We start from the raw sequence: 16,259 nt of genomic DNA on the forward strand, positions 1-16,259 counted from the left end.
TTTTGAAATACAGGTGATGAATCCGCTAAATATCGTCTTAAGTCATTTCTATTAAACTAATCATACTTTTTATATTTTTAACGTTAAGTTCACATTATTTTACATCTAAAACACGTGTTTACAATACATTTGGATGAATACAAAAAATAGAAAAAAAATTTGGGAAAAAATTGGGTAAAAAATGGTGATAATTCCGCTAAATATCGTTTAAAGTCATTTGTATTGAACTAATCATACTTTTTATATTTTTATCGTTAAGTTCACATCATTTTACATCTAAAACACGTCTTTACAATACATTTGGGTGAATATAAAAGGTCGTAAAAAAATTTTGAAATACAGGTGATGAAACCGCTAAATATCGTCTTAAGTCATTTCTATTAAACTAATCATACTTTTTATATTTTTAACGTTAAGTTCACATTATTTTACATCTAAAACACGTGTTTACAATACATTTGGGTGAATACAAAAAATAGAAAAAAAATTTGGTAAAAAATGGTGATAATTCCGCTAAATATCGTTTAAAGTCATTTGTATTGAACTAATCATACTTTTTATATTTTTATCGTTAAGTTCACATTATTTTACATCTAAAACACGTCTTTACAATACATTTGGGTGAATATAAAAGGTCGTAAAAAAATTTTGAAATACAGGTGATGAATCCGCTAAATATCGTCTTAAGTCATTTCTATTAAACTAATCATACTTTTTATATTTTTATCGTTAAGTTCACATAATTTTACATCTAAAACGTCTTTACAATACATTTGGGTGAATATAAAAGGTCGTAAAAAAATTTTGAAATACAGGTGATGAATCCGCTAAATATCGTCTTAAGTCATTTCTATTAAACTAATCATACTTTTTATATTTTTATCGTTAAGTTCACATTATTTTACATCTAAAACACGAATTTACAATACATTTGGGTGAATACAAAAAATAGAAAAAAAATTTGGGAAAAAATTGGGTAAAAAATGGTGATAATTCCGCTAAATATCGTTTAAAGTCATTTGTATTGAACTAATCATACTTTTTATATTTTTATCGTTAAGTTCACATTATTTTACATCTAAAACACGTCTTTACAATACATTTGGGTGAATATAAAAGGTCGTAAAAAAATTTTGAAATACAGGTGATGAATCCGCTAAATATCGTCTTAAGTCATTTCTATTAAACTAATCATACTTTTTATATTTTTAACGTTAAGTTCACATTATTTTACATCTAAAAAACGTGTTTACAATACATTTGGATGAATAAAAAAAATAGAAAAAAAATTTGGTAAAAAATGGTGATAATTCCGCTAAATATCGTTTAAAGTTATTTGTATTGAACTAATCATACTTTTTATATTTTTATCGTTAAGTTCACATCATTTTACATCTAAAACACGTCTTTACAATACATTTGGGTGAATATAAAAGGTCGTAAAAAAATTTTGAAATACAGGTGATGAAACCGCTAAATATCGTCTTAAGTCATTTCTATTAAACTAATCATACTTTTTATATTTTTAACGTTAAGTTCACATTATTTTACATCTAAAACACGTGTTTACAATACATTTGGGTGAATACAAAAAATAGAAAAAAAATTTGGTAAAAAATGGTGATAATTCCGCTAAATATCGTTTAAAGTCATTTGTATTGAACTAATCATACTTTTTATATTTTTATCGTTAAGTTCACATTATTTTACATCTAAAACACGTCTTTACAATACATTTGGGTGAATATAAAAGGTCGTAAAAAAATTTTGAAATACAGGTGATGAATCCGCTAAATATCGTCTTAAGTCATTTCTATTAAACTAATCATACTTTTTATATTTTTATCGTTAAGTTCACATAATTTTACATCTAAAACGTCTTTACAATACATTTGGGTGAATATAAAAGGTCGTAAAAAAATTTTGAAATACAGGTGATGAATCCGCTAAATATCGTCTTAAGTCATTTCTATTAAACTAATCATACTTTTTATATTTTTATCGTTAAGTTCACATTATTTTACATCTAAAACACGAATTTACAATACATTTGGGTGAATACAAAAAATAGAAAAAAAATTTGGGAAAAAATTGGGTAAAAAATGGTGATAATTCCGCTAAATATCGTTTAAAGTCATTTGTATTGAACTAATCATACTTTTTATATTTTTATCGTTAAGTTCACATTATTTTACATCTAAAACACGTCTTTACAATACATTTGGGTGAATATAAAAGGTCGTAAAAAAATTTTGAAATACAGGTGATGAATCCGCTAAATATCGTCTTAAGTCATTTCTATTAAACTAATCATACTTTTTATATTTTTAACGTTAAGTTCACATTATTTTACATCTAAAAAACGTGTTTACAATACATTTGGATGAATAAAAAAAATAGAAAAAAAATTTGGTAAAAAATGGTGATAATTCCGCTAAATATCGTTTAAAGTTATTTGTATTGAACTAATCATACTTTTTATATTTTTATCGTTAAGTTCACATTATTTTACATCTAAAACACGTATTTACAATACATTTGGGTGAATATAAAAGGTCGTAAAAAAATTTTGAAATACAGGTGATGAATCCGCTAAATATCGTCTTAAGTCATTTCTATTAAACTAATCATACTTTTTATATTTTTAACGTTAAGTTCACATTATTTTACATCTAAAACACGTGTTTACAATACATTTGGGTGAATACAAAAAATAGAAAAAAAATTTGGTAAAAAATGGTGATAATTCCGCTAAATATCGTTTAAAGTCATTTGTATTGAACTAATCATACTTTTTATATTTTTATCGTTAAGTTCACATTATTTTACATCTAAAACACGTCTTTACAATACATTTGGGTGAATATAAAAGGTCGTAAAAAAATTTTGAAATACAGGTGATGAATCCGCTAAATATCGTCTTAAGTCATTTCTATTAAACTAATCATACTTTTTATATTTTTAACGTTAAGTTCACATTATTTTACATCTAAAACACGTGTTTACAATACATTTGGATGAATACAAAAAATAGAAAAAAAATTTGGGAAAAAATTGGGTAAAAAATGGTGATAATTCCGCTAAATATCGTTTAAAGTCATTTGTATTGAACTAATCATACTTTTTATATTTTTATCGTTAAGTTCACATTATTTTACATCTAAAACACGTATTTACAATACATTTGGGTGAATACAAAAAATAGAAAAAAAATTTGGGAAAAAATTTGGTAAAAAATGGTGATAATTCCGCTAAATATCGTTTAAAGTCATTTGTATTGAACTAATCATACTTTTTATATTTTTATCGTTAAGTTCACATTATTTTACATCTAAAACAAGTCTTTACAATACATTTGGGTGAATATAAAAGGTCGTAAAAAAATTTTGAAATACAGGTGATGAATCCGCTAAATAACGTCTTAAGTCATTTCTATTAAACTAATCATACGTTTTATATTTTTAACGTTAAGTTCACATTATTTTACATCTAAAACACGTGTTTACAATACATTTGGATGAATACAAAAAATAGAAAAAAAATTTGGGAAAAAATTGGGTAAAAAATGGTGATAATTCCGCTAAATATCGTTTAAAGTCATTTGTATTGAACTAATCATACTTTTTATATTTTTATCGTTAAGTTCACATTATTTTACATCTATAACACGTATTTACAATACATTTGGGTGAATACAAAAAATAGAAAAAAAATTTGGGAAAAAATTTGGTAAAAAATGGTGATAATTCCGCTAAATATCGTTTAAAGTCATTTGTATTGAACTAATCATACTTTTTATATTTTTATCGTTAAGTTCACATTATTTTACATCTAAAACGTCTTTACAATACATTTGGGTGAATATAAAAGGTCGTAAAAAAATTTTGAAATACAGGTGATGAATCCGCTAAATATCGTCTTAAGTCATTTCTATTAAACTAATCATACTTTTTATATTATTAACGTTAAGTTCACATTATTTTACATCTAAAACACGTGTTTACAATACATTTGGGTGAATACAAAAAATAGAAAAAAAATTTGGGAAAAAATTGGGTAAAAAATGGTGATAATGCCGCTAAATATCGTTTAAAGTCATTTGTATTGAACTAATCATACTTTTTATATTTTTATCGTTAAGTTCACATCATTTTACATCTAAAACACGTCTTTACAATACATTTGGGTGAATATAAAAGGTCGTAAAAAAATTTTGAAATACAGGTGATGAATCCGCTAAATATCGTCTTAAGTCATTTCTATTAAACTAATCATACTTTTTATATTTTTAACGTTAAGTTCACATTATTTTACATCTAAAAAACGTGTTTACAATACATTTGGATGAATAAAAAAAATAGAAAAAAAATTTGGTAAAAAATGGTGATAATTCCGCTAAATATCGTTTAAAGTTATTTGTATTGAACTAATCATACTTTTTATATTTTTATCGTTAAGTTCACATTATTTTACATCTAAAACACGTATTTACAATACATTTGGGTGAATATAAAAGGTCGTAAAAAAATTTTGAAATACAGGTGATGAATCCGCTAAATATCGTCTTAAGTCATTTCTATTAAACTAATCATACTTTTTATATTTTTAACGTTAAGTTCACATTATTTTACATCTAAAACACGTGTTTACAATACATTTGGGTGAATACAAAAAATAGAAAAAAAATTTGGTAAAAAATGGTGATAATTCCGCTAAATATCGTTTAAAGTCATTTGTATTGAACTAATCATACTTTTTATATTTTTATCGTTAAGTTCACATTATTTTACATCTAAAACACGTCTTTACAATACATTTGGGTGAATATAAAAGGTCGTAAAAAAATTTTGAAATACAGGTGATGAATCCGCTAAATATCGTCTTAAGTCATTTCTATTAAACTAATCATACTTTTTATATTTTTAACGTTAAGTTCACATTATTTTACATCTAAAACACGTGTTTACAATACATTTGGATGAATACAAAAAATAGAAAAAAAATTTGGGAAAAAATTGGGTAAAAAATGGTGATAATTCCGCTAAATATCGTTTAAAGTCATTTGTATTGAACTAATCATACTTTTTATATTTTTATCGTTAAGTTCACATTATTTTACATCTAAAACACGTATTTACAATACATTTGGGTGAATACAAAAAATAGAAAAAAAATTTGGGAAAAAATTTGGTAAAAAATGGTGATAATTCCGCTAAATATCGTTTAAAGTCATTTGTATTGAACTAATCATACTTTTTATATTTTTATCGTTAAGTTCACATTATTTTACATCTAAAACAAGTCTTTACAATACATTTGGGTGAATATAAAAGGTCGTAAAAAAATTTTGAAATACAGGTGATGAATCCGCTAAATAACGTCTTAAGTCATTTCTATTAAACTAATCATACGTTTTATATTTTTAACGTTAAGTTCACATTATTTTACATCTAAAACACGTGTTTACAATACATTTGGATGAATACAAAAAATAGAAAAAAAATTTGGGAAAAAATTGGGTAAAAAATGGTGATAATTCCGCTAAATATCGTTTAAAGTCATTTGTATTGAACTAATCATACTTTTTATATTTTTATCGTTAAGTTCACATTATTTTACATCTATAACACGTATTTACAATACATTTGGGTGAATACAAAAAATAGAAAAAAAATTTGGGAAAAAATTTGGTAAAAAATGGTGATAATTCCGCTAAATATCGTTTAAAGTCATTTGTATTGAACTAATCATACTTTTTATATTTTTATCGTTAAGTTCACATTATTTTACATCTAAAACGTCTTTACAATACATTTGGGTGAATATAAAAGGTCGTAAAAAAATTTTGAAATACAGGTGATGAATCCGCTAAATATCGTCTTAAGTCATTTCTATTAAACTAATCATACTTTTTATATTATTAACGTTAAGTTCACATTATTTTACATCTAAAACACGTGTTTACAATACATTTGGGTGAATACAAAAAATAGAAAAAAAATTTGGGAAAAAATTGGGTAAAAAATGGTGATAATGCCGCTAAATATCGTTTAAAGTCATTTGTATTGAACTAATCATACTTTTTATATTTTTATCGTTAAGTTCACATCATTTTACATCTAAAACACGTCTTTACAATACATTTGGGTGAATATAAAAGGTCGTAAAAAAATTTTGAAATACAGGTGATGAAACCGCTAAATATCGTCTTAAGTCATTTCTATTAAACTAATCATACTTTTTATATTTTTATCGTTAAGTTCACATTATTTTACATCTAAAACACGAATTTACAATACATTTGGGTGAATACAAAAAATAGAAAAAAAATTTGGGAAAAAATTGGGTAAAAAATGGTGATAATTCCGCTAAATATCGTTTAAAGTCATTTGTATTGAACTAATCATACTTTTTATATTTTTATCGTTAAGTTCACATTATTTTACATCTAAAACACGTATTTACAATACATTTGGGTGAATATAAAAGGTCGTAAAAAAATTTTGAAATACAGGTGATGAATCCGCTAAATATCGTCTTAAGTCATTTCTATTAAACTAATCATACTTTTTATATTTTTAACGTTAAGTTCACATTATTTTACATCTAAAACACGTGTTTACAATACATTTGGGTGAATACAAAAAATAGAAAAAAAATTTGGTAAAAAATGGTGATAATTCCGCTAAATATCGTTTAAAGTCATTTGTATTGAACTAATCATACTTTTTATATTTTTATCGTTAAGTTCACATTATTTTACATCTAAAACACGTCTTTACAATACATTTGGGTGAATATAAAAGGTCGTAAAAAAATTTTGAAATACAGGTGATGAATCCGCTAAATATCGTCTTAAGTCATTTCTATTAAACTAATCATACTTTTTATATTTTTAACGTTAAGTTCACATTATTTTACATCTAAAACACGTGTTTACAATACATTTGGATGAATACAAAAAATAGAAAAAAAATTTGGGAAAAAATTGGGTAAAAAATGGTGATAATTCCGCTAAATATCGTTTAAAGTCATTTGTATTGAACTAATCATACTTTTTATATTTTTATCGTTAAGTTCACATTATTTTACATCTAAAACACGTATTTACAATACATTTGGGTGAATACAAAAAATAGAAAAAAAATTTGGGAAAAAATTTGGTAAAAAATGGTGATAATTCCGCTAAATATCGTTTAAAGTCATTTGTATTGAACTAATCATACTTTTTATATTTTTATCGTTAAGTTCACATTATTTTACATCTAAAACAAGTCTTTACAATACATTTGGGTGAATATAAAAGGTCGTAAAAAAATTTTGAAATACAGGTGATGAATCCGCTAAATAACGTCTTAAGTCATTTCTATTAAACTAATCATACGTTTTATATTTTTAACGTTAAGTTCACATTATTTTACATCTAAAACACGTGTTTACAATACATTTGGATGAATACAAAAAATAGAAAAAAAATTTGGGAAAAAATTGGGTAAAAAATGGTGATAATTCCGCTAAATATCGTTTAAAGTCATTTGTATTGAACTAATCATACTTTTTATATTTTTATCGTTAAGTTCACATAATTTTACATCTAAAACGTCTTTACAATACATTTGGGTGAATATAAAAGGTCGTAAAAAAATTTTGAAATACAGGTGATGAATCCGCTAAATATCGTCTTAAGTCATTTCTATTAAACTAATCATACTTTTTATATTTTTATCGTTAAGTTCACATTATTTTACATCTAAAACACGAATTTACAATACATTTGGGTGAATACAAAAAATAGAAAAAAAATTTGGGAAAAAATTGGGTAAAAAATGGTGATAATTCCGCTAAATATCGTTTAAAGTCATTTGTATTGAACTAATCATACTTTTTATATTTTTATCGTTAAGTTCACATTATTTTACATCTAAAACACGTCTTTACAATACATTTGGGTGAATATAAAAGGTCGTAAAAAAATTTTGAAATACAGGTGATGAATCCGCTAAATATCGTCTTAAGTCATTTCTATTAAACTAATCATACTTTTTATATTTTTAACGTTAAGTTCACATTATTTTACATCTAAAAAACGTGTTTACAATACATTTGGATGAATAAAAAAAATAGAAAAAAAATTTGGTAAAAAATGGTGATAATTCCGCTAAATATCGTTTAAAGTTATTTGTATTGAACTAATCATACTTTTTATATTTTTATCGTTAAGTTCACATTATTTTACATCTAAAACACGTATTTACAATACATTTGGGTGAATATAAAAGGTCGTAAAAAAATTTTGAAATACAGGTGATGAATCCGCTAAATATCGTCTTAAGTCATTTCTATTAAACTAATCATACTTTTTATATTTTTAACGTTAAGTTCACATTATTTTACATCTAAAACACGTGTTTACAATACATTTGGATGAATACAAAAAATAGAAAAAAAATTTGGGAAAAAATTTGGTAAAAAATGGTGATAATTCCGCTAAATATCGTTTAAAGTCATTTGTATTGAACTAATCATACTTTTTATATTTTTATCGTTAAGTTCACATTATTTTACATCTAAAACAAGTCTTTACAATACATTTGGGTGAATATAAAAGGTCGTAAAAAAATTTTGAAATACAGGTGATGAATCCGCTAAATAACGTCTTAAGTCATTTCTATTAAACTAATCATACGTTTTATATTTTTAACGTTAAGTTCACATTATTTTACATCTAAAACACGTGTTTACAATACATTTGGATGAATACAAAAAATAGAAAAAAAATTTGGGAAAAAATTGGGTAAAAAATGGTGATAATTCCGCTAAATATCGTTTAAAGTCATTTGTATTGAACTAATCATACTTTTTATATTTTTATCGTTAAGTTCACATAATTTTACATCTAAAACGTCTTTACAATACATTTGGGTGAATATAAAAGGTCGTAAAAAAATTTTGAAATACAGGTGATGAATCCGCTAAATATCGTCTTAAGTCATTTCTATTAAACTAATCATACTTTTTATATTTTTATCGTTAAGTTCACATTATTTTACATCTAAAACACGAATTTACAATACATTTGGGTGAATACAAAAAATAGAAAAAAAATTTGGGAAAAAATTGGGTAAAAAATGGTGATAATTCCGCTAAATATCGTTTAAAGTCATTTGTATTGAACTAATCATACTTTTTATATTTTTATCGTTAAGTTCACATTATTTTACATCTAAAACACGTCTTTACAATACATTTGGGTGAATATAAAAGGTCGTAAAAAAATTTTGAAATACAGGTGATGAATCCGCTAAATATCGTCTTAAGTCATTTCTATTAAACTAATCATACTTTTTATATTTTTAACGTTAAGTTCACATTATTTTACATCTAAAAAACGTGTTTACAATACATTTGGATGAATAAAAAAAATAGAAAAAAAATTTGGTAAAAAATGGTGATAATTCCGCTAAATATCGTTTAAAGTTATTTGTATTGAACTAATCATACTTTTTATATTTTTATCGTTAAGTTCACATTATTTTACATCTAAAACACGTATTTACAATACATTTGGGTGAATATAAAAGGTCGTAAAAAAATTTTGAAATACAGGTGATGAATCCGCTAAATATCGTCTTAAGTCATTTCTATTAAACTAATCATACTTTTTATATTTTTAACGTTAAGTTCACATTATTTTACATCTAAAACACGTGTTTACAATACATTTGGGTGAATACAAAAAATAGAAAAAAAATTTGGTAAAAAATGGTGATAATTCCGCTAAATATCGTTTAAAGTCATTTGTATTGAACTAATCATACTTTTTATATTTTTATCGTTAAGTTCACATTATTTTACATCTAAAACACGTCTTTACAATACATTTGGGTGAATATAAAAGGTCGTAAAAAAATTTTGAAATACAGGTGATGAATCCGCTAAATATCGTCTTAAGTCATTTCTATTAAACTAATCATACTTTTTATATTTTTAACGTTAAGTTCACATTATTTTACATCTAAAACACGTGTTTACAATACATTTGGATGAATACATAAAATAGAAAAAAAATTTGGGAAAAAATTGGGTAAAAAATGGTGATAATTCCGCTAAATATCGTTTAAAGTCATTTGTATTGAACTAATCATACTTTTTATATTTTTATCGTTAAGTTCACATTATTTTACATCTAAAACACGTATTTACAATACATTTGGGTGAATACAAAAAATAGAAAAAAAATTTGGGAAAAAATTTGGTAAAAAATGGTGATAATTCCGCTAAATATCGTTTAAAGTCATTTGTATTGAACTAATCATACTTTTTATATTTTTATCGTTAAGTTCACATTATTTTACATCTAAAACAAGTCTTTACAATACATTTGGGTGAATATAAAAGGTCGTAAAAAAATTTTGAAATACAGGTGATGAATCCGCTAAATAACGTCTTAAGTCATTTCTATTAAACTAATCATACGTTTTATATTTTTAACGTTAAGTTCACATTATTTTACATCTAAAACACGTGTTTACAATACATTTGGATGAATACAAAAAATAGAAAAAAAATTTGGGAAAAAATTGGGTAAAAAATGGTGATAATTCCGCTAAATATCGTTTAAAGTCATTTGTATTGAAATAATCATACTTTTTATATTTTTATCGTTAAGTTCACATTATTTTACATCTATAACACGTATTTACAATACATTTGGGTGAATACAAAAAATAGAAAAAAAATTTGGGAAAAAATTTGGTAAAAAATGGTGATAATTCCGCTAAATATCGTTTAAAGTCATTTGTATTGAACTAATCATACTTTTTATATTTTTATCGTTAAGTTCACATAATTTTACATCTAAAACGTCTTTACAATACATTTGGGTGAATATAAAAGGTCGTAAAAAAATTTTGAAATACAGGTGATGAATCCGCTAAATATCGTCTTAAGTCATTTCTATTAAACTAATCATACTTTTTATATTTTTAACGTTAAGTTCACATTATTTTATATCTAAAACACGTGTTTACAATACATTTGGGTGAATACAAAAAATAGAAAAACAATTTGGGAAAAAATTGGGTTAAAAATGGTGATAATTCCGCTAAATATCGTTTAAAGTCATTTGTATTGAACTAATCATACTTTTTATATTTTTATCGTTAAGTTCACATCATTTTACATCTAAAACACGTCTTTACAATACATTTGGGTGAATATAAAAGGTCGTAAAAAAATTTTGAAATACAGGTGATGAAACCGCTAAATATCGTCTTAAGTCATTTCTATTAAACTAATCATACTTTTTATATTTTTAACGTTAAGTTCACATTATTTTACATCTAAAACACGTGTTTACAATACATTTGGGTGAATACAAAAAATAGAAAAAAAATTTGGTAAAAAATGGTGATAATTCCGCTAAATATCGTTTAAAGTCATTTGTATTGAACTAATCATACTTTTTATATTTTTATCGTTAAGTTCACATTATTTTACATCTAAAACACGTCTTTACAATACATTTGGGTGAATATAAAAGGTCGTAAAAAAATTTTGAAATACAGGTGATGAATCCGCTAAATATCGTCTTAAGTCATTTCTATTAAACTAATCATACTTTTTATATTTTTAACGTTAAGTTCACATTATTTTACATCTAAAACACGTGTTTACAATACATTTGGGTGAATACAAAAAATAGAAAAAAAATTTGGGAAAAAATTGGGTAAAAAATGGTGATAATTCCGCTAAATATCGTTTAAAGTAATTTGTATTGAACTAATCATACTTTTTATATTTTTATCGTTAAGTTCACATCATTTTACATCTAAAACACGTCTTTACAATACATTTGGGTGAATATAAAAGGTCGTAAAAAAATTTTGAAATACAGGTGATGAAACCGCTAAATATCGTCTTAAGTCATTTCTATTAAACTAATCATACTTTTTATATTTTTAACGTTAAGTTCACATTATTTTACATCTAAAACACGTGTTTACAATACATTTGGGTGAATACAAAAAATAGAAAAAAAATTTGGTAAAAAATGGTGATAATTCCGCTAAATATCGTTTAAAGTCATTTGTATTGAACTAATCATACTTTTTATATTTTTATCGTTAAGTTCACATTATTTTACATCTAAAACACGTCTTTACAATACATTTGGGTGAATATAAAAGGTCGTAAAAAAATTTTGAAATACAGGTGATGAATCCGCTAAATATCGTCTTAAGTCATTTCTATTAAACTAATCATACTTTTTATATTTTTAACGTTAAGTTCACATTATTTTACATCTAAAACACGTGTTTACAATACATTTGGGTGAATACAAAAAATAGAAAAAAAATTTGGGAAAAAATTGGGTAAAAAATGGTGATAATTCCGCTAAATATCGTTTAAAGTAATTTGTATTGAACTAATCATACTTTTTATATTTTTATCGTTAAGTTCACATCATTTTACATCTAAAACACGTCTTTACAATACATTTGGGTGAATATAAAAGGTCGTAAAAAAATTTTGAAATACAGGTGATGAAACCGCTAAATATCGTCTTAAGTCATTTCTATTAAACTAATCATACTTTTTATATTTTTAACGTTAAGTTCACATTATTTTACATCTAAAACACGTGTTTACAATACATTTGGGTGAATACAAAAAATAGAAAAAAAATTTGGTAAAAAATGGTGATAATTCCGCTAAATATCGTTTAAAGTCATTTGTATTGAACTAATCATACTTTTTATATTTTTATCGTTAAGTTCACATTATTTTACATCTAAAACACGTCTTTACAATACATTTGGGTGAATATAAAAAATAGAAAAAAAATTTGGGAAAAAATTTGGTAAAAAATGGTGATAATTCCGCTAAATATCGTTTAAAGTTATTTGTATTGAACTAATCATACTTTTTATATTTTTATCGTTAAGTTCACATCATTTTACATCTAAAACACGTCTTTACAATACATTTGGGTGAATATAAAAGGTCGTAAAAAAATTTTGAAATACAGGTGATGAATCCGCTAAATATCGTCTTAAGTCATTTCTATTAAACTAATCATACTTTTTATATTTTTAACGTTAAGTTCACATTATTTTACATCTAAAACACGTGTTTACAATACATTTGGATGAATACAAAAAATAGAAAAAAAATTTGGGAAAAAATTGGGTAAAAAATGGTGATAATTCCGCTAAATATCGTTTAAAGTCATTTGTATTGAACTAATCATACTTTTTATATTTTTATCGTTAAGTTCACATTATTTTACATCTAAAACACGTATTTACAATACATTTGGGTGAATACAAAAAATAGAAAAAAAATTTGGGAAAAAATTTGGTAAAAAATGGTGATAATTCCGCTAAATATCGTTTAAAGTCATTTGTATTGAACTAATCATACTTTTTATATTTTTATCGTTAAGTTCACATTATTTTACATCTAAAACAAGTCTTTACAATACATTTGGGTGAATATAAAAGGTCGTAAAAAAATTTTGAAATACAGGTGATGAATCCGCTAAATAACGTCTTAAGTCATTTCTATTAAACTAATCATACGTTTTATATTTTTAACGTTAAGTTCACATTATTTTACATCTAAAACACGTGTTTACAATACATTTGGATGAATACAAAAAATAGAAAAAAAATTTGGGAAAAAATTGGGTAAAAAATGGTGATAATTCCGCTAAATATCGTTTAAAGTCATTTGTATTGAAATAATCATACTTTTTATATTTTTATCGTTAAGTTCACATTATTTTACATCTATAACACGTATTTACAATACATTTGGGTGAATACAAAAAATAGAAAAAAAATTTGGGAAAAAATTTGGTAAAAAATGGTGATAATTCCGCTAAATATCGTTTAAAGTCATTTGTATTGAACTAATCATACTTTTTATATTTTTATCGTTAAGTTCACATAATTTTACATCTAAAACGTCTTTACAATACATTTGGGTGAATATAAAAGGTCGTAAAAAAATTTTGAAATACAGGTGATGAATCCGCTAAATATCGTCTTAAGTCATTTCTATTAAACTAATCATACTTTTTATATTTTTAACGTTAAGTTCACATTATTTTACATCTAAAACACGTGTTTACAATACATTTGGGTGAATACAAAAAATAGAAAAACAATTTGGGAAAAAATTGGGTTAAAAATGGTGATAATTCCGCTAAATATCGTTTAAAGTCATTTGTATTGAACTAATCATACTTTTTATATTTTTATCGTTAAGTTCACATCATTTTACATCTAAAACACGTCTTTACAATACATTTGGGTGAATATAAAAGGTCGTAAAAAAATTTTGAAATACAGGTGATGAAACCGCTAAATATCGTCTTAAGTCATTTCTATTAAACTAATCATACTTTTTATATTTTTAACGTTAAGTTCACATTATTTTACATCTAAAACACGTGTTTACAATACATTTGGGTGAATACAAAAAATAGAAAAAAAATTTGGTAAAAAATGGTGATAATTCCGCTAAATATCGTTTAAAGTCATTTGTATTGAACTAATCATACTTTTTATATTTTTATCGTTAAGTTCACATTATTTTACATCTAAAACACGTCTTTACAATACATTTGGGTGAATATAAAAGGTCGTAAAAAAATTTTGAAATACAGGTGATGAATCCGCTAAATATCGTCTTAAGTCATTTCTATTAAACTAATCATACTTTTTATATTTTTAACGTTAAGTTCACATTATTTTACATCTAAAACACGTGTTTACAATACATTTGGGTGAATACAAAAAATAGAAAAAAAATTTGGGAAAAAATTGGGTAAAAAATGGTGATAATTCCGCTAAATATCGTTTAAAGTAATTTGTATTGAACTAATCATACTTTTTATATTTTTATCGTTAAGTTCACATCATTTTACATCTAAAACACGTCTTTACAATACATTTGGGTGAATATAAAAGGTCGTAAAAAAATTTTGAAATACAGGTGATGAAACCGCTAAATATCGTCTTAAGTCATTTCTATTAAACTAATCATACTTTTTATATTTTTAACGTTAAGTTCACATTATTTTACATCTAAAACACGTGTTTACAATACATTTGGGTGAATACAAAAAATAGAAAAAAAATTTGGTAAAAAATGGTGTTAATTCCGCTAAATATCGTTTAAAGTCATTTGTATTGAACTAATCATACTTTTTATATTTTTATCGTTAAGTTCACATTATTTTACATCTAAAACACGTCTTTACAATACATTTGGGTGAATATAAAAGGTCGTAAAAAAATTTTGAAATACAGGTGATGAAACCGCTAAATATCGTCTTAAGTCATTTCTATTAAACTAATCATACTTTTTATATTTTTAACGTTAAGTTCACATTATTTTACATCTAAAACACGTGTTTACAATACATTTGGGTGAATACAAAAAATAGAAAAAAAATTTGGTAAAAAATGGTGATAATTCCGCTAAATATCGTTTAAAGTCATTTGTATTGAACTAATCATACTTTTTATATTTTTATCGTTAAGTTCACATTATTTTACATCTAAAACACGTCTTTACAATACATTTGGGTGAATATAAAAGGTCGTAAAAAAATTTTGAAATACAGGTGATGAATCCGCTAAATATCGTCTTAAGTCATTTCTATTAAACTAATCATACTTTTTATATTTTTAACGTTAAGTTCACATTATTTTACATCTAAAACACGTGTTTACAATACATTTGGGTGAATACAAAAAATAGAAAAAAAATTTGGGAAAAAATTGGGTAAAAAATGGTGATAATTCCGCTAAATATCGTTTAAAGTAATTTGTATTGAACTAATCATACTTTTTATATTTTTATCGTTAAGTTCACATCATTTTACATCTAAAACACGTCTTTACAATACATTTGGGTGAATATAAAAGGTCGTAAAAAAATTTTGAAATACAGGTGATGAAACCGCTAAATATCGTCTTAAGTCATTTCTATTAAACTAATCATACTTTTTATATTTTTAACGTTAAGTTCACATTATTTTACATCTAAAACACGTGTTTACAATACATTTGGGTGAATACAAAAAATAGAAAAAAAATTTGGTAAAAAATGGTGATAATTCCGCTAAATATCGTTTAAAGTCATTTGTATTGAACTAATCATACTTTTTATATTTTTATCGTTAAGTTCACATTATTTTACATCTAAAACACGTCTTTACAATACATTTGGGTGAATATAAAAGG

This window comes from Diuraphis noxia, unplaced genomic scaffold (genome assembly GCF_037042655.1).
Source record: "Diuraphis noxia isolate RWA-SAM2 unplaced genomic scaffold, SU_Dnox_SAM2 contig0007, whole genome shotgun sequence".
NCBI classification, from domain to species: Eukaryota; Metazoa; Arthropoda; class Insecta; order Hemiptera; family Aphididae; genus Diuraphis; species Diuraphis noxia.